At 45.6% G+C, this 18,576-nt stretch overlaps 1 protein-coding gene across 9 annotated transcripts in view; it reads left to right on the forward strand.

Moving 5' to 3' along the window:
* LOC143783319 (CTD small phosphatase-like protein 2-A) overlaps positions 1 to 18,576 on the forward strand; it is a 166,004-nt gene that overhangs the window by 106,443 nt on the left and 40,985 nt on the right. The gene's annotated exons all lie outside the window — the stretch shown is intronic.

Consider the following 18,576-nt stretch of genomic DNA (forward strand, 5'->3'; position numbering starts at 1 on the left):
CATCAGGGAGGGACGGAGGATTAGCAGAACATCACCTAATCGAGTTGTGAGGGAACTTAAGAAACAGACACAACAGTTGTGGGGACTTTCCGTAAGCACAGCAGGGAAGGACCGCAACACATAGCGCTAAAAGGAAGGCACAGATTTCCACCTGTAAAGAGAACTATGGAGGTGCCATTGGACCGGCCGGACTTGCGCAGCCTGGTTATCCGGACTCCGGACTGAGGACCCAGAGATCTTCAGTAAAGAGGTAAAGAGACTGCAACCTGGTGTCCTCGTTATTTACCGTGACCTGCACCCCACAACTGCATCACTACACTACTTATCATCACCGGACGTCCCCCACTGACCGGCAGGGCCACGGACCGGGTCTAGCCACCGTGACAACCCCAGGACAGACTCCCAGAGGCCCGGTGCCGGGTGTCCCTCGGCCCTGCGGCGGTGTGGGGGCGCTCCATATATTTCTGTTGTTTCTCTCTCCGTCCCCCAGATGATATGGATAGGACGCACCCGTATGACTGGGTAGGCCTGGAGTTATTTTATAGGGACCCTAGAGACGCCCTTCTCCCACAATTGCCTCCGTTGTCTTCATTAGGTGTAAAATGTGAGACAGCCAACCTAAAGTTAACTGCCCTAACGTTGGTTCAAAGTAATGCGTAGAGTCTATTACTTCCTCGGCGTTCCGGCCGCCGGCTACGCGCCTCAGTAGGATGTTGCCGATCTCGGGGCACAACTCCTACTGGTTCTATCGCCTTTTGTTATGGTTACCCCAATGACCATGGGAAAAAAATACAAAACGGACTAGCTCTCGGGTGATGGAAACTAAGGTCGACCGTGACCTGAACCTGACCCAACACTTACAGTAGCCGGGGGATGTACCTACGATGCCCTAGACACCACGCGCCAGCCGGAGATCTAACTACCCCTATAAGAGGAATATACAGGCCTGCCTTACCTCCAGTGAGGAACCCCAAAAGATGATAGTAGGCCCCCACAGATATTGACGGTGAGTTCAGAGGAAATGACATACGTAGGATGAACAGCAGATTTAGCACAGTGAGGTCCGCTTACTAGATAGCAGAAGGACAGGAAAGAGTTACTTCACGGTCGACCTAAAAATCACTATTCAAAAACACCATCCAGAAATTACTTTAAACTCCAGTGACAACTCATGCCACTGGAGTAGTAATTTTCTGTCCACAAGAGCTTCCAGCACTGAAGAGTCACATTGCAGATAGCTGGACAAAAATAGCAAAACAAGAAACAAAATTCAACTTAGCTGAACTGGGACTTGAGGCAGGTGAATGCAACAGAATGCTACTAGCACATTGTTGGCCGGCATGTGACTAACAGCCAAGCAGCCTTAAATAGGAAACTCCCCTAGAGGGTGGCGACAGGTAATCAGAGATGGAGGAAGGCACATAAGAGACACTACCATAACAGACCACCGGGGGAGCCCACAAACCGAATTCACAACAGCCTTTGTGCTGTGATCTCGTTTCTCACTTCTCCACAATATCCTTCGCTTCGTGTCCTTTCTTAAGATGCCGCCGCAATGAGGTGCAGGCACGGCTCCGTAACAATCTGTCCTTTCGCTAGGCCTCTGTCAGGATCCCACCCCTGACAGGGACCCCCCTGAATCTTCCCAAGCAACGCTCTCCTCTCACTAGATGTTACCTGGGCAAAACACAGTTAGCTTCTCCCTAACTTCCTATCCAACCCCCAGTTTTACCAGAGTGTGAGGAGTGGCCTAATACATAGAACCTTTTGCTCCCCCTGGTGGCCGGAGTGTGAAGTGTAATGTGTGACTGTGATACCTGGTCAGGTGAACTCCTTTAGTGCAATCAGATGTAACATCGCTCCCCTTAGTGGCAGAGCGACATTACTGCAATGACCAGGACTCTGGGGTGCTGCAATAGCACTCATACTCTTTTCACATTGCTAAACTGCACAGACCCATTCAGCCCCACCATCCAACACAAGAGACGCTCTCACAAATCACTTAACCATCTGATCACTCTTTCTATCCTCCTCCTCCTAGTCGCAGGAGATGTCTCTCCCAACTCTGGCCCCTCATGTTTATAGGCCCCGTCTCACATAGCGAGATCGCTAGCGAGATCGCTGCTGAGTCACAAGTTTTGTGACGCAACAGCGACCTCAGTAGCGATCTCGCTATGTGTGACACGTACCAGCGATCAGGCCCCTGCTGTGAGATCGCTGGTCGTGTCGGAATGGCCTGGACCTTTTTTTGGTCGTTGAGGTCCCACTGACATCGCTGAATCGGTGTGTGTGACACCGATCCAGCGCGATGTCTTCACTGGTAACCAGGGTAAACATCGGGTTACTAAGCGCAGGGCCGCGCTTAGTAACCCGATGTTTACCCTGGTTACCAAAAAAAACAAACAGTACATACTCACCATCTGATGTCCGTCAGGTCCCTTGCCGTCTGCTTCCTGCTCTGACTGAGATCCGGCCGTACAGTGAGAGCAGAGCAGAGCACAGCAGTGACGTCACCGCTGCGCTCTGCTCTCAGTGTACGGCGGCACTGTCAGAGCAGGAAGCAGACGGCAAGGGACCTGACGGGCATCAGATGGTGAGTATGTACTGTTTGTTTTTTTTTGGTAACCAGGGTAAACATCGGGTTTCTAAGCGCGGCCCTGCGCTTTAGTAACCCGATGTTTACCCTGGTTACCCGGGTGCTGCAGGGGGACTTCGGCATCGTTGAAGACAGTTTCAACGATGCCGAAGTCGTTCCCCTGATCGTTGGTCGCTGGAGAGAGCTGTCTGTGTGACAGCTCCCCAGCGACCACACAACGACTTACCAACGATCACGGCCAGGTCGTATCGCTGGTCGTGATCGTTGGTAAATCGCTATGTGAGACGGGGCCTTTAGTAAGTCGAACCCCTCACCTACTGCACTCAGAAACACCTCTAATCTCATTAATATTCCCTGTATGCCTTCTGTCTCTTTTAATTGTGCCCTTTGGAATTCTCGCTTAGGGTACCGTCACACAGTGCCATTTTCATTTCTACGACGGCACGATTCGTGACGTTCTAGTGATATCGTTACGATATCGTTGTGTCTGACACGCTACTGCGATCAGACATCACGCTGAGAATCGTACGTCGTAGCAGATCGTTTGGAACTTTCTTTCGTCGCTTGATCACCCGCTGACATCGCTGGATCGTTGTATGTGACACCGATCCAGCGATGTGTTCGCTTGTAACCAGGGTAAACATCGGGTAACTAAGCGCAGAGCCGCGCTTAGTAACCCGATGTTTACCCTGGTTACCAGCGTAAACGTAAAAAAAACAAACAGTACATACTTACATTCCGGTGTCTGTCCTCCGGCGTCTCAGCTTCTCTGCACTGTGAGCGCCTGCCGGCCGGAAAGCGGGCACAGCGGTGCCATCACCGCTCTGCTTTCCGGCTATGGTGCTTACACAGTGCAGAGAAGCAGAACGCCGGGGGACAGACACCGGAATGTAAGTATGTACTGTTTGTTTTTTTTACGTTTACGCTGGTAACCAGGGTAAACATCGGGTTACTAAGCGCGGCCCTGCGCTTAGTTACCCGATGTTTACCCTGGTTACCCGGGGACTTTGGCATCGCTCCAGCGCTGTGATTGCAAAGTGTGACCGCAGTCTACGACGCTGGAGCGATAATCATACGACGCTGCGACGTCACGGATCGTGCCGTCGTAGCGATGAAAATGGCACTGTGTGACGGTACCCTTAGTATGTAATAAACTCCCCTTCATCCATGACTTCTTCCTTTCTGATTCTCCTAACCCTCTGACTCTTACTGAAACCTGTATCCAGCAGTCGGACACCACCGCAGCTGCTGCTCTTTCATATGGTGGACTACATTTCTCTCATACCCCAAAATCGTACAACAGGCATTGGTGGAGGCATTGGTCTGCTCCTATCACCCAAATGTACCTTTCAAGTTATCCCCAAGTACCCTCACTTATCCTCCCTTCTTTTGAGATCCACACTGTCAGACTCTACGTCCCCTTCTCCATGCAAGTGGCAGTTATGTATCATCCTCCGGGTCCCTCCTGTTAGTTCCTGGATCACTTTGCCACCTGGCTTCCACATTTTCTCTCCTGTGACATCCCCACCCTCATCATGGGAGACTTTAACATCCCCATTGGTTTTCCCCTCCCCTCCACCTCCTAACTCTCCTACGCATGAAGACGGAAACGCCTTCAAGCTGGTCTTCTCCCAACTCTGCTCAGTGCATGATTTTACAAATTCCCCTCTCCCGCTCTCTGACCACAACCTTCTTTCATTCTCTGTCAAGAACTGTCATCCAGCTCAGGACACCCTCACTTTCCACATTTATAGAAATATACCATGCCATTAACACCCAGAAACTTATGAAGAATGTGCAGTCATCATTGGCCCCAATCTCCTTCCTCTCATGTCCTGACTCTGCATTGAAACATTATAACGAAACACTGCAAAGTGCCCTGGATAAAGCTGAACCTCCTATACATAGAACAACTCTGCACAGATGGCGACAACTCTTGCACATGCTGCACACACGTTTCCTACAGCGGTGCTCCAGGTGCGCCAAACGTTTGTGGAGAAAATCCAATCTGCCTGAAAATTTCATCCACTATAAGTTTATGTGCAGCGCCCCAGGGTCCTGGTCGTTGCAGTAATGTCATTCTCCTCTAGGGGTTAGTGATGTTACATCTGAAGGCAATAAAGGAGATCTCACTACCAGGTAACACCAACACACAACACACTTCATACTCCAGTCCACTAGGGGGAGCTATGCTCCTATTACTTAGGGCACTCTTCACAATTAGGTAAAACTGGTGGTCTGGGTAGAAAGTTAGTCAGTTGCTGGCTGAGCTTTGCTCAGGCAGTTGGCCCCTGACAGGGGTGGGATCCTGTCAGAGGCCTAGACAGAAGGCCGCGAAGCTGCACCTGCCTGATGTGCGGCAGCTTCTAGAAAGAGACACGAACAGAGAACTGTATTGTAAAGCGTGAAGGAATTTGTAGCAAAAGGAGAGGAAACCAGAAGGAGTTATGCCCTACACAGGCTGCCTCCTGAGGTGCAAGATCCCGGTAGCCGGAACACCGAGGGAGCAACAGTCCTTTATGACTTGCTCCAGAGACCGTCAGGACAGCTCATTTAAAGTTACTGATCTGCCCTATACCCAGGAGGCACGGTGGCAACTTGTGGAGGCTGGGGCGTGCTAGAGTCCCTGTAAAAAGCCTCAGGCCACCAGTCATACGGGTTTGCCCTATCTATCCAGGGGACAGAGAGAGAGACACACCATCTAGAACATCTACTATAGTTCTGAGGACCTTATGAGAAGCTTAGCAGTAAGGTACTACAACACACAGCGCTAGAGGAAGGCTACTGATTTCCACCTGGATAAGGGGACTCTGGATTTGCCTTCAGCCAGCCGTACTCTGCTTACCCTGTGATCTGGTGCTCTGGACTGTGGATGCTGAAGCCTTCAGTAAAAAGGTAAAGAGACTGCAACCTTGTGTCCTCGTTCTTCACTGCGCCTTTCACCATCCACCATCTACACACTGGGAAGCCCTGGGGATACACCTCACCTGTGGGAAGGTATACCATCTAGCTGCAATAACATCAACCCAGCGGACCCCTTACAGCAGCGTCGGTCACCCTGACTGAATACCACAGGTGGCATCACGAACACTTTATCCCTTTAAAGACCTTTCCTCCCTTTTACATGGACATCCCTAGGGCCACGGACCGGGTCAGCCACCGTGACATTCCCCGTGAGAACCGAAGGACCCAGTACCGAGTACCCCCTAGCCCTTAGGGGCGCTCCATATGCTTAAAAGCTACAACTCCGCCCTTCACCTCTCCAAAAAACCTATTTCAACTCCCTCATCACCTCACAATCCAATAATCCCAAACATCTATTTGACACTTTTCATTCCCTACTCAACCCAAGAGTGCAAGCCCCAACCACGGATCTCCACACTGACAATCTGGCCAAGTATTTCAAAGAAAAAATTGACCATATCCAACAGGAAATTTTCTCGTAATCCCTCATACCATGCACTGTCCTCTCTCCCCCACTGCATCTAGCTCACTCTTTGACTTTGAACCAGTCACAGAAGAAGAAGTGATCAGGCTCCTTGCATCTTCTCACCCTACTACCTGCACCACTGACCCTATTCTGTCATGTCTCATCTAGGCCCTCTCCGTTGCTGTCACCACTCACCTAGCAAAAATATTCAACCTCTGTCTCTCATCCGGTATCTTTCTCTCATTTAAGCATGCCATCGTACATCCATTACTTGAAACCATCCCTCAACCAAAACTGTGCTGCTAACTATAGACCTGCCTCTAATCTTCCCTTCATCTCTAAACTCCTGCAACACTTGGTCCACTCCCGTCTAATCTGCTATCTCACAGATAACTCTCTTTTCAACCCTCTTCAATCCGGTTTCCACTCTTTACAGTCTACTGAAACTGCCCTCACTAAAGTCTCTAATGATCTACTAACAGCTAAATATAATGGTCACTACTCCATGCTAATTCTCCTGGATCTCTCTGCAGCATTCCACAGTGTGGATCAGCAGCTCCTCTTCTCTATGCTCCATTCCGTTGGCCTCAAGGACACCATTCTCTCCTGGTTCTCCTCCTACCTCTCTGGCCGCTCTGTTTCTTTTGCTGGCTCCTCCTCTTCTCATCTTCCCCTTATTGTTGGGGTTCCTCAAGGATCAGTCCTAGGCCCCCTCCTTTTCTCCTTGTATACTGCCCCTTTAGGACAAACAATCAGTAGATTTGGTTTCCAGTACCATCTCTATGCTGATGACACCCAGTTATACACCTCTACTCCTGACATCACGCCTGCATTATTACAAAACACCAGTGATTGTCTTAGCGCTGTCTCCGATTTCATTTCCTCCCTCTATCTGAAACTGAACCTGTCAAAAACTGAACTACTTGTGTTTCCTCCCCCTACTAGCCTACCTTTGCCTGTCATTGACATTTCTGTGTGTGGTTCAACCATTACTCTCTAGCAACATGCCCGCTGTCTTGGGGCAATATTTGATTCAGAGCTTTCATTCACCTCCACATCCGATCACTAGCTCGCTCTTGTCATCTGCTCCTCAAAAAAATTTATAGAATTCGACCTTTTCTTACTTTCAACTCTGCAAAAACTTTCTGTTGCTCTTATTCATTCTCGTCTGGACTATTGTAACTCTCAACTAATCGGTCCCCTTCTTACCAAACTCTTCCTCCTCCAATCTGTCTTGAATGCTGCAGCCAGGATCCTATTCCTCATCACTGATGCCTCTGCCTTGTGCCAGTCATTGCACTGGTTACCCATCCACTCCTGAATTCAATATAAACTTATCATTCTCACCCACAAAGCTCTCCACATTTCAGCACCACCCTACATCTCCACCCTCGTCTCAATCTACCAACCTACCCGCGCCCTACGTTGTGCTAATGACCTGACATTAAAATCCTCAATAATCAGAACCTCCCACTCCAATCTCCAAGACTTCTCACGTGCTGCTCCAATTCTTTGGTATGCACTACCCAGGATAATTCGATTAATCCCCAATACCCACAGTTTTAAGCGTGCCCTAAAAACACATTTCTTCGGATTGGCCTACCGCCTCAACACATTTATTTAACTATCCCTGTGTTGCCCATTCAAAGCTTTTACCATAACCAGATTCCTCGTATCATGTTCGCACACGCTTTATGCATTTAATAGCCTCTGTGTCTGTACTTTTACATATTCTGGTTGAAAACCGGTTTATGCAGCATTACATGAACACCCGATTTCTTACAATATGGCTGGTAAGAACATTGAAAGCAATTGTTACCATCCACCTTTTGTCTCTCCCCTATTTCCTCATAGATTGTAAGCTTGCGAGCAGGGCCCTTATTCCTCTTGGTATCTGTGGATTTAAGTGATTAGTGTTATGCTGTAATGTATTTTATTGTCTGTACAAGTCACCTCTAAAGTGTAAAGTGCTGCAGAATATGTCGGCGCTATAGAAACCACATTATTATTATTATTATTATTATATAATGCAGCCCCCCATAGAATAGAATGTAGCCCCCTCATAGAATATAATACAGCCCCCTCATACAGTATAATGCAGGTCCCATATAGTATAATGCACTGCCCATAGTCCCATAGAGAATAATGCAGCCACCCTACAGAATATAATGTAGCCCCTCATAAGTATAATGTAGCCCCCATAAAATATAATGTAGCTCCCCCACCATGGAATATAGTGAAGCCACCTCATATAGTATAATGCAGCTTCCCCATAGAATATAATGCAGCCCCCTCATATAGTATAATGCAGCTCCCCCATGAAATATAATGTAGCCCCCTCAGAGTATAATGCAGTCCCCATCATATAATGCAGCCCCCATAGAATATTTTGCAGCCACCCCATACAGCATAATGCAGGTCCCATATAATATAATGCACTGCGCATAGTCCAATAGAGTATAATGCTGCCCACCTCTGAATCTAATGCAGCCCCTCTCCGAGTATAATGCAGCCAACTCACAGAATGTAATGTAGCCCCCTCATAAGTACAATGCAGTCCCCCCTAGAATATAATGTATCCCCCATAGAGTATAATACAGCCCCTTCATAGAATATAATGTAGCACCCATAGAACATAATGCAGCCCCCCTCATATAGTATAATGCAGCCCCCTAGAATATAATGTAGCCCCCAAAGAGTATAATGCAGCCCACTAGAACATAATGTAGCCCCCATAGAGTATAATGCAGCCCCCCATAGACTATAATGCAGCCCCCTAGAATATAATGTAGCCCCCATAGAGTATAATGCAGCCCCCACATAAAATATATTGCAGTCCCCTCATAGGGTATAATGCAGCCCCCATATAAATCTCAAAAAAGGATATTAGACGTAAGGTATCATTACCAAAATCATATGCAAAAAGCCTACGTCTAAAATGGTATAATTTATTATTTTATTATAAAAACAAGGCAGACACAACCACCTAAAAACCAAAAAAAACACACAGATCAAAAACCACCAAAAAACGTGAAAAAATGTGCACCAAAACGACTAAAACTAATGGGGAGACCTAGATGACCCTACTTAAGGCGCTAGTTTAACTCCTACCTGGCTGCGGAGGTAGGCACCCTAGGGGGAGCGTTGTGGCGCCCCCGCTCCTCGATGGCTAACCCTATGGGCCCTACAAGACCCTACGGCCACTAGTGCAAACCACTACCCGTACACTACAGGGTCCTCTAGCGCTATACAATAAAATACTCCTCTAGGGATATCCTAGTTCCCACCAATAGAACGTTATATGTACACAAACATATATGGCGGTATAGATATTTCAATGGTATACTTTGTTCACAGCGGTCCCAAGAAAAAGATACATAGTGTAGATACACTTTTTAGACTGATCCACCTAATCGTCTGGGCCTATAGATACACTCTTCTGGGCTAACATTTACAATAGTGTAATTAAAGATGCTTAGAGCCAGATTGGCTAAATATATGTTGGTGTGGTAAGCAACATCTAGAGCCAAATTAGCTCAAAATCATGCATATATAGTCTCTCTGCTATCACACTCCAAAGACTCCTTTTCAAACAATGCTAGCAATAGCCCATATGTAGTCACAAGATGAGGCCAAAAATACTCATCTGAGCCGCTGTGTACCACCGACCGCCATATCCCTAAGCACGCCTCGACGCGTTTCGCCTCTATAGGCTCATCAGGAGGCCAGATAGACCGATACGTTGTGTAACATCAAATTGTAGATAGCTGAATGCCCTATGCCGCTCAGCTTACATTTATATCTTCCGCCTTTGCCTACGGGCAAAACTTTTTACCAACGAGACTTTTCCAACTGTAAAACAACAGGGGTAGTCTATATGGCCTCTTGTCCCTGCCCTAAAGACTACATAGGGAAGACCAAAAGGGAGTTTAGGAGGAGAGTGGGGGAGCATATGGGTGACATCCGGAACAACAGAGATACTCCACTTGCGAATCATATGTACACTCACCACAGAGAGGATCCTACAAAAGTAAGATTTGCCGTCATAGAAGTGGTAAGGATGAACCCACGAGGTGGTAATCCCGATAAGATGATCCTTAGAAGGGAATGCGAGTGGATCTTCAGGATGGAGTCCCTAGCTCCCAAGAGGATTAATGAACAATTGTCATATGCGTGCTTTTTGTAGTCTCCCCATTTGGCTAGAGTCTCTTTGGATGTTTTTTTTTTTTTTTTTTTTTTCCTGCTAAGCTAGAATGTTGAATTAGGTGCTTGTCTGGTTTATACGTCTGTTTAAGCCAATTTGGATTATTTTGGATGGGCTCTGCAGAGGGCTGGTCTATGCCATTGATACGATGGGGATTCTCCCTTGTGGAGATCCCACATGGATTCTCATGTAATTATTTATAGATATATGATTTTGTACCGTATCAGTTTTTACAGGATGTGCCAATATTAGTTCACTGTGCTAGAATGCAGTAACTTTGTATGATACAGTTGACACTTCGGCAACACATGTTCCTGATGTCCGCAGTATGCGATGTGGAACAATGTGAAAGTCAATTTAAATGGGGACATGTATATGAACACTCCAATAGATATATGGGTGCTAAGTGGATATCTCTGTTTGATTTGCGTTTTGGAGATGCGGGCATGCGCAATATAATCCATCAAGACGCCACATGAAGTAGCGAGGCTAAGGCTCCTGGAGCATGCGCGGTGGGGATTAAGTAAGACCGGCTCTTGGAGCATGCGCTGTAATCTAAGATGCTCGGAGCGGCACAGCTGGCATTTCGGCAATATACACACCGGCTGTCCGGAGCATGCGCTGTGAAGGGATGCGATAGTTTACTTCAGGGACATGCGCACAAATGCTCCAGCGGCTCCATGCACGGAAGCAGGATGGGGTCGCTCGCTCTAAGCATGGCTCGTGCGGACATGCGCAATGCAATCCACTAGACACGACAGGAAGTGGTGAGGAAATGATCCACGTGTCTATTATTGGCGGAAGATATAAATGTAAGCTGAGCGGCATAGGGCATTCAGCTATCTACAATTTGATGTTACACAACGTATCGGTCTATCTGGCCTCCTGATGAGCCTATAGAGGCGAAACGCGTCGAGGCGTGCTTAGGGATATGGCGGTCGGTGGTACACAGCGGCTCAGATGAGTATTTTTGGCCTCATCTTGTGACTACATATGGGCTATTGCTAGCATTGTTTGAAAAGGAGTCTTTGGAGTGTGATAGCAGAGAGACTATATATGCATGATTTTGAGCTAATTTGGCTCTAGATGTTGCTTACCACACCAACATATATTTAGCCAATCTGGCTCTAAGCATCTTTAATTACACTATTGTAAATGTTAGCCCAGAAGAGTGTATCTATAGGCCCAGACGATTAGGTGGATCAGTCTAAAAAGTGTATCTACACTATGTATCTTTTTCTTGGGACCGCTGTGAACAAAGTATACCATTGAAATATCTATACCGCCATATATGTTTGTGTACATATAACGTTCTATTGGTGGGAACTAGGATATCCCTAGAGGAGTATTTTATTGTATAGCGCTAGAGGACCCTGTAGTGTACGGGTAGTGGTTTGCACTAGTGGCCGTAGGGTCTTGTAGGGCCCATAGGGTTAGCCATCGAGGAGCGGGGGCGCCACAACGCTCCCCCTAGGGTGCCTACCTCCGCAGCCAGGTAGGAGTTAAACTAGCGCCTTAAGTAGGGTCATCTAGGTCTCCCCATTAGTTTTAGTCGTTTTGGTGCACATTTTTTCACGTTTTTTGGTTGTTTTTGATCTGTGTGTTTTTTTTGGTTTTTAGGTGGTTGTGTCTGCCTTGTTTTTATAATAAAATAATAAATTATACCATTTTATAATGCAGCCCCCCATAAAATATGTAGTGCCCCATAGAGTATAATGCAGCCCCTCATAGAATATAAGGTAGCCCCCATAGAGTATAATGCAGTCTCCAAAGTAGGATATAATGCAGCCCCACTCATATAGTATAATGTAGCCCCCCATAGAGTATAATGTAGCCCCACCATATAATATAATGTAGTTCCCTCATATAATATAATGCAGCCCCCTTCATAGTATGTAATGCAGCCCCCATAGAATATAATGTAGCCCCCCATACAGCATAATGCAGGTACCATATAGTATAATGGACTGCCCATAGTCCAATAGAGTATAATACAGCCACCCCATAGAATATAATGCAGCCCCCATAAAAAAATGTAATCCCCCACCATATACTATAATGCAGCCCCACTCAATTAATATAATGCATCCCTCATAGATTATGTAGCCCCACCATAGGGTATAATGCAGCCTTGTCATAGGGTATAATGCAGCCCCACTCATATAGTATAATGCAGTCCCCCATAGAATATAATGTTGCCTCCCTATAGAGTATTATGCAACTCCACAATAGAATATAATGTAGCCACCTCATATAGTATAATGCAGCCCCCCTCATAGGGTGTAATGCAGCATCCCCATGGATTATAATGCAGCCCCCTCATAGATTGTAATGCAGCTCCCCTGGAATATAATATAGCCCCCTCATAGAGCATAATTAAGCCTCCCATAGAACCATAGAATATAATGTATCCCCCATAAAGTATAATGCAGTCCCCAAAGTAGGGTATAATGCTGCCCCAGTCATATAGTATAATGCAGCTCCTCATAGAATATAATGTAGTCCCTAATATATTATAATGCAGCCCCCTATAGAATAGAATGTAGCCCCCTCAGAGTATAATGCAGCCCCCTTCATAGAATATAATACAGCCCCCCATAAACTATATTGCAGCCTTCTCATAGGGTATAATGTAGCCCCACTCATATAGTATATAAAAATGCAGCCCTCACATAACATGTGAGTATAGTATATAACATGCAGCCCCCTATAGAATATAATGCAACCCCGTCATATAGTATAATGTGGCCCTCTCATAGAGTATAATGTAGCCCCCTAATAGAGTATAATGCAGCCCCCCATAGAATATAATGTTGCCCCCATATTGTATAATGCAGGTCCCCATAGAATATAATGCAGCCCCCCATAGAATATAATGCAACCCTCCTCATATAGTGTAATGCATCCCCCATAGAATATAATGTAGCCCCCCATACAATAGAATATAGCCCCCATAGAATATAATGTAGCCCCCATAGAGTATAATGCAGTCCCCAAAGTAGGGTATAATGGTGCCCCACTCATAGTATAATGTAGCCCCCATAGAATATAATGTAGCCCCACCATATAATATAATGTAGTTCCCTCATATAGTATAATGCAGCCCCCTATAGTATATAATGCAGCCCCCATAGAATAGAATGTAGCACCCCATAAAAAAATATTGCAACCTTCTCATAGGATATAATGCAGCCCCACTCATATAGTATACAGCAGCCCCCATAAAATATAAAGTAGCCCCCATATAGTATAATGCAGCACTTCCCATAGAATATAAAAATGCAGCCCTCACATAGAGCAGCATGCAGCTCCCTATAGAATATAATGTAGCCAACTCATATAGTATAATGCAGCCCCCCATAGAATATAATGTAGCCCCTCCATATAGTATAATGCTGGTCCCCATAGAATATAATGTAGCCCCCATATAGTATAATGCAGCCCCCCATAGAATATAATGCAACCCCCCTCATATAATGTAGTGCAGCCCCCACAGAATATAATATAGCCCCCCATAGAATATAATGTAGCCCCCCATAAAATATATTTCAGCCTTCTCATAGAATATAATGCAGCCCCACTCATAGAATATAATGCAGCCCCCACATAGAATATAATGTAGCCCCCTGATATAGTATAATGCAGCCCCCCCATAGAATATAATGTAGCCCCTATAGAATATAATCCAGCCCACAGTATTATGGCCACCAGTACTCACTGACTGATATATTAAAAAAACACAGTACTAACCTCTCCTACCTCTGCTCCGGTCTCAGCAGCTGTACTGCCGTGTGCCCGACGCACAGCATGGTGCACAATGAAATGACATAAAAGCACACCCAATGTGTCAGAGGCAGAGGAGAATGATGGGGGAAGGAGCATATCCTCTATTATTGCTTTCAACTGTATCTCAGCATATATAATGCCAATACAAATGAATGCAGCCATGCTGGGGGACAACTCTGGCGCAAGGCGAGCCCCCCTGACTCATGGGGCAAATAGCGGCCTTATGGTGTGCCACTATTAGCGCCACTGGCTGGGGGCCCTGGGGGAGCCATAATGAGCTGCCTAGTTTGACTTCCCCTAAGGGTTCATCTAACCTAAAACAATTGATGGCAGTGGAGCTAGCAATAAGAAAGCTCATTATATTCTTACAGGGTCATCATGTCAGGATCCTCTCCAACAATCAGGTGACAGTCAAGTTCTTCAACCACCAATGGGGACCCGATCCAGACCTTTAGTGGAAGTGGCAGATTGTATATTCCACAAACCAGAAACTTATTTCCTGTTATTAACAGCTCTTCACACCTGTGACATCGGTCACTGCCTCACACCTTGGAAAAGGATAATTTTTTTATTCATGTCCTTTCATGGTTCTAAGAAGGGACTTAAGGTCTCAAAATGCACATTAGCTAGGTGGATTAGTGAAGCCATTTCATTAGCTTATACGTAAAGTGGTAGAGCAGCGCCAGAAGGTCTGAGAGCTCACTCCACACAGGCCGTGGCAGCCTCCTGGGCGGAAAGATAGGTGGTTTCATTAGTGCAAATACAGGTGCTTCTCACAAAATTAGAATATCATCAAAAAATTAATTTATTTCAGTTCTTCAATACAAAAAGTGAAACTCATATTATATAGAGTCATTACAGAGTGATGTATTTCAAGTGTTTATTTCTGTTAATGTTGATGATTATGGCTTACAGCCAATGAAAACCCAAAAGTCATTATCTCAGTAACTTAGAATACTTTATAACACCAGCTTGAAAAGTTTTAAAATCCTATATGTTGGCCTACTGAAATGTATTAGAAACACGGTCCAGAATTGTTAGTTTTTGCAAAAAAAACCCTCAAAATAGAAAGTTATATTAAAACACATTCCCAAAATAAACAATAGTTTTTAGGGAAAAAGAGGATCCATTGCAACAATGTAAATCTTAAAATTATTTTATTATCTCATATTAAAATAATGTTTAATAATCCAAGCAGATAGAACAATAGTGGCTTGCTTAAAAAAAAAATTCGTTGAATAAATGCCTCCTGTGTAGCACCCCCACATCAAGGCAAAAGATTCAATTTTGCACTAACCCAGATGAACCTACACACAATTTCCTTCCTATTTTGCCATAGACACAAGAATATTTCTAAGCCTTATATAAAGTGCAAGTGCTCAATTCAAAGGCTATATGTAACAAGTCAAAGAGAGTGCTACAGGCATTTAAAGTGGGTGCAAGATTTGAGGTAAATAAAGCCAAGTAGAGCAAAATTACTTACAAAGTGCCAAGTGCTTTTAGGATTAGATACATCAAGCCACCACCCTTGATGACGCTGTTTCACTAATACTTTATCAGGCCACAACATCACAGCAATGGATGTGCAGGGACCTCCAGGCTTTCACAAAATGCCGGCGTAGCCCCCGCACCACAAAGCACCGCCGAACCTGCCACACCAGTCTGAGATGGGAGTCAAATGACTGGACCACCAAACACACCCTGTGACTACGCTCCACCAGCGCTGCCAATCCCCCAGTAAAATGAATTCCGACTGTAAGATGGACCCCCATTTGACACATTAATTTTTTTCCCTATTTTCCTTCTGAAAATTAAATTTGGGGAGTGTCTTATGGTCCGGCGCATCTTATAGTCTGAAAAATACGGTATGTAATCCTGCATAGTTTGGCCCTTATTTAGCCTAGACTGATACAGCTTTCTTATTTACTAGAGCTAATTGCTGAGATTTATCCTTTCATGCACTTTCTGCAACTGGTCCCACATCTCTTTTGCAGTTTCACAGTTTCATACATGCACAATCTAATCATCATCTATATCGAGGGGAGGTAGTGCTTCTCTACACAGTCTTCTGGTAGTGGGTCAGATTTAGACTGCTGTGTGTATTTCCATGTACCTTCTCTCATCAGCAGCATCTTTAACTTGAATTTCCAGGATTTGTAATTCTGGTTAGTCAGATGTGGCACTGTGGACTTCAGAGTTGCTGCTGGAGCCATCTTTGCTTCTTCTTCTTCTTTTTAGTACATTGTTGTTCTCTCTCCTTTGGGATGTTCTCAGGGTAATTGGGTTTCTGGGCTCATAACCTGTTAGCAGTGGATATTAATCTCTGTGCTGTCCAGCCATTCAACAGTGGATATATATTTATTTAGGAACAAAGATAACACCGCTTAAAACTGGTATTTCTTATAGCTTAGTATCTTAGCATCTTGTCTGTCAGCTTGCAAAGTGAAAATAAAGTGTGCTCCAGCTACACACACAGTGAACAGGACCTTCCTGTTTTTTTTTTTTTGTTCTTTTCATACAAAGTGTTATTAGCAATATAACACTATTGCTGGAGACAGAAACTCGTGCACTACTAAACTGTAGTTAATGTAATATACTCAATAATAAGCATTACTCCAACATTGTTGTAGTTTCAGTACAATCAGTGTTTTATCAGCAGGACATTATCACTAGAGTACTAGTCTCACTACAGGAATCTGTAGCCTAATCTGTGTAACCTTGCCCCCACCACTAATTAGCTGCTTGCTGACAATGCACAGTATACATGCAGTGCCCCAGAGACCTGGTCGTTGCAGTAACATCGCTCCGCCGCTAAGGGGGGTGATGGTACGTCTGATGGCACTGAAGGAGTTCACCTGACCAGGTATCACAGACACCAATACACTTCACAGTCTGGCCTCCAGGGGGAGCAAAGGGCACTATGTATTAGGCCACTCCTCACAATCTGGTAAAACTGGGGGTTAGATAGGAAGTTAGACAGAAAGCTGACTGGGTTGGAACCAGGCAACATCCTGTGGCAGAGGGTGTTGCAGGGGAAGATTCAGGGGGGTCCCTGTCAGGGGTGGGATCCTGACAGAGGCCTAGCGAACAGAAAGAACGTTACGGGACCGCGCCTGCACTTCATTGCGTCGGTACCCCAAGAAAGGACAAGAAGCGAGGTTTATTGTGAAGAGTGAGAAACGAGATCAACGCAACAAGGAGAAAGCACCAGTAGGAGTCGTGCTGTAAGATCGAGGCAACATCCTACTGAGGCGCGTAGCCGGTGGCCGGAAACGCCGAGGAAGTACTGGCTCCAAGCCTTACTTCAAACCAACGGCAGGACAGTCAGTTATAGGCAGGCTGTCTCACCTAAATCACCTAAGCAGACATAGGGGGCAACAGTGGGAGAGGGGCGACTCTAGGGTCCCGGAAGAACTCCAGGCCTACCCGTCATATGGGTGCGTCCTAGCCATATCATCTGGGGGACGGAGAAGAACATCAGAATCAGTTGTGAGGGAACATCAGAAACAGACACAACAGTTGTGAGGACTATCCCGTGGTGCTCAGCAGGGAAGGAATACAACACACAAGCGCTAGAAGGAAGGCACAGATTTCCACCTGCAAAGGGAACTCTGGAAGTGCCATCGGACCGGCCGGTCTCAGACAGCCCTGTTAACCGTACTCTGGATTGAGGATCCTGAAGCCTTCATTAAAGAGGTAAAGAGACTGCAACCCTGTGTCCTCGTTATTCATCGCACCCTGCACCACACATCATCACTCTCAACTTTCATTGGACGCCCCTCAGCAGGGTCACGGGCCGGGTCTAGCCACCGTGACAATCCCAGAATTGAGACAGAGAGGCCCGGTACCGGGTACCCCTCGGCCCTGCGACGGTGGGGGCGCTCCATACACAGGAAGCAGTTAGTCAGGGGTTTGGGTCAAATTACACACTGTTGAGAAGACATAGCTCTGCTACATCAGTCAAAACAGGGATTCAATTGAAACTGCACCAAACAGTCATCCCTGCAATCAGGGTTACTCTCGCCACATTATGCTTCTATCAGATTCCATAGCAAAAGCCTGCAGGCAGATTCTCTTTTAAGGGTGTCTGAATTTTTTTTACAATTTGCTACGTCTACTAATCTTGATTGAACAAATGTTGGTTAATGTGGGATTTAGTTGCTGTATTGCTTTTGTGTAGCTTTAGATGTTTTGTGTCAGCATTGTTGCTTTAAAAGAAATTCTGTGAATAGCATCAATCCTCCTAAGCCATCTCCATGCATGCAGATCAAAGGATACTGAATGAAATGATACGTTGATAATTGCATTCTGATGTCTTATTTGGAAAAATGATCCGGACCCTGATATACCGGAAAATCTGCCTCCAGAGCTTATTAATAGAAGGGGAGTTACTAGTGTGATGTGTAATAGCCGCACTGGTAACTCCCCCTTTCATTTAAAATAAGCTCTGGAGGCAGATTCTCATGCAGATAAATATCCGGCCTAGAGATCTTAAGAGCTCATTTCTATATAATAATGTGGATTTCTCTGGAATAAGATATTAGATCGCAGCTGTCGAGG

The sequence above is a fragment of the Ranitomeya variabilis genome, chromosome 1 (genome assembly GCF_051348905.1).
Source record: "Ranitomeya variabilis isolate aRanVar5 chromosome 1, aRanVar5.hap1, whole genome shotgun sequence".
NCBI lineage: Eukaryota > Metazoa > Chordata > Amphibia > Anura > Dendrobatidae > Ranitomeya > Ranitomeya variabilis.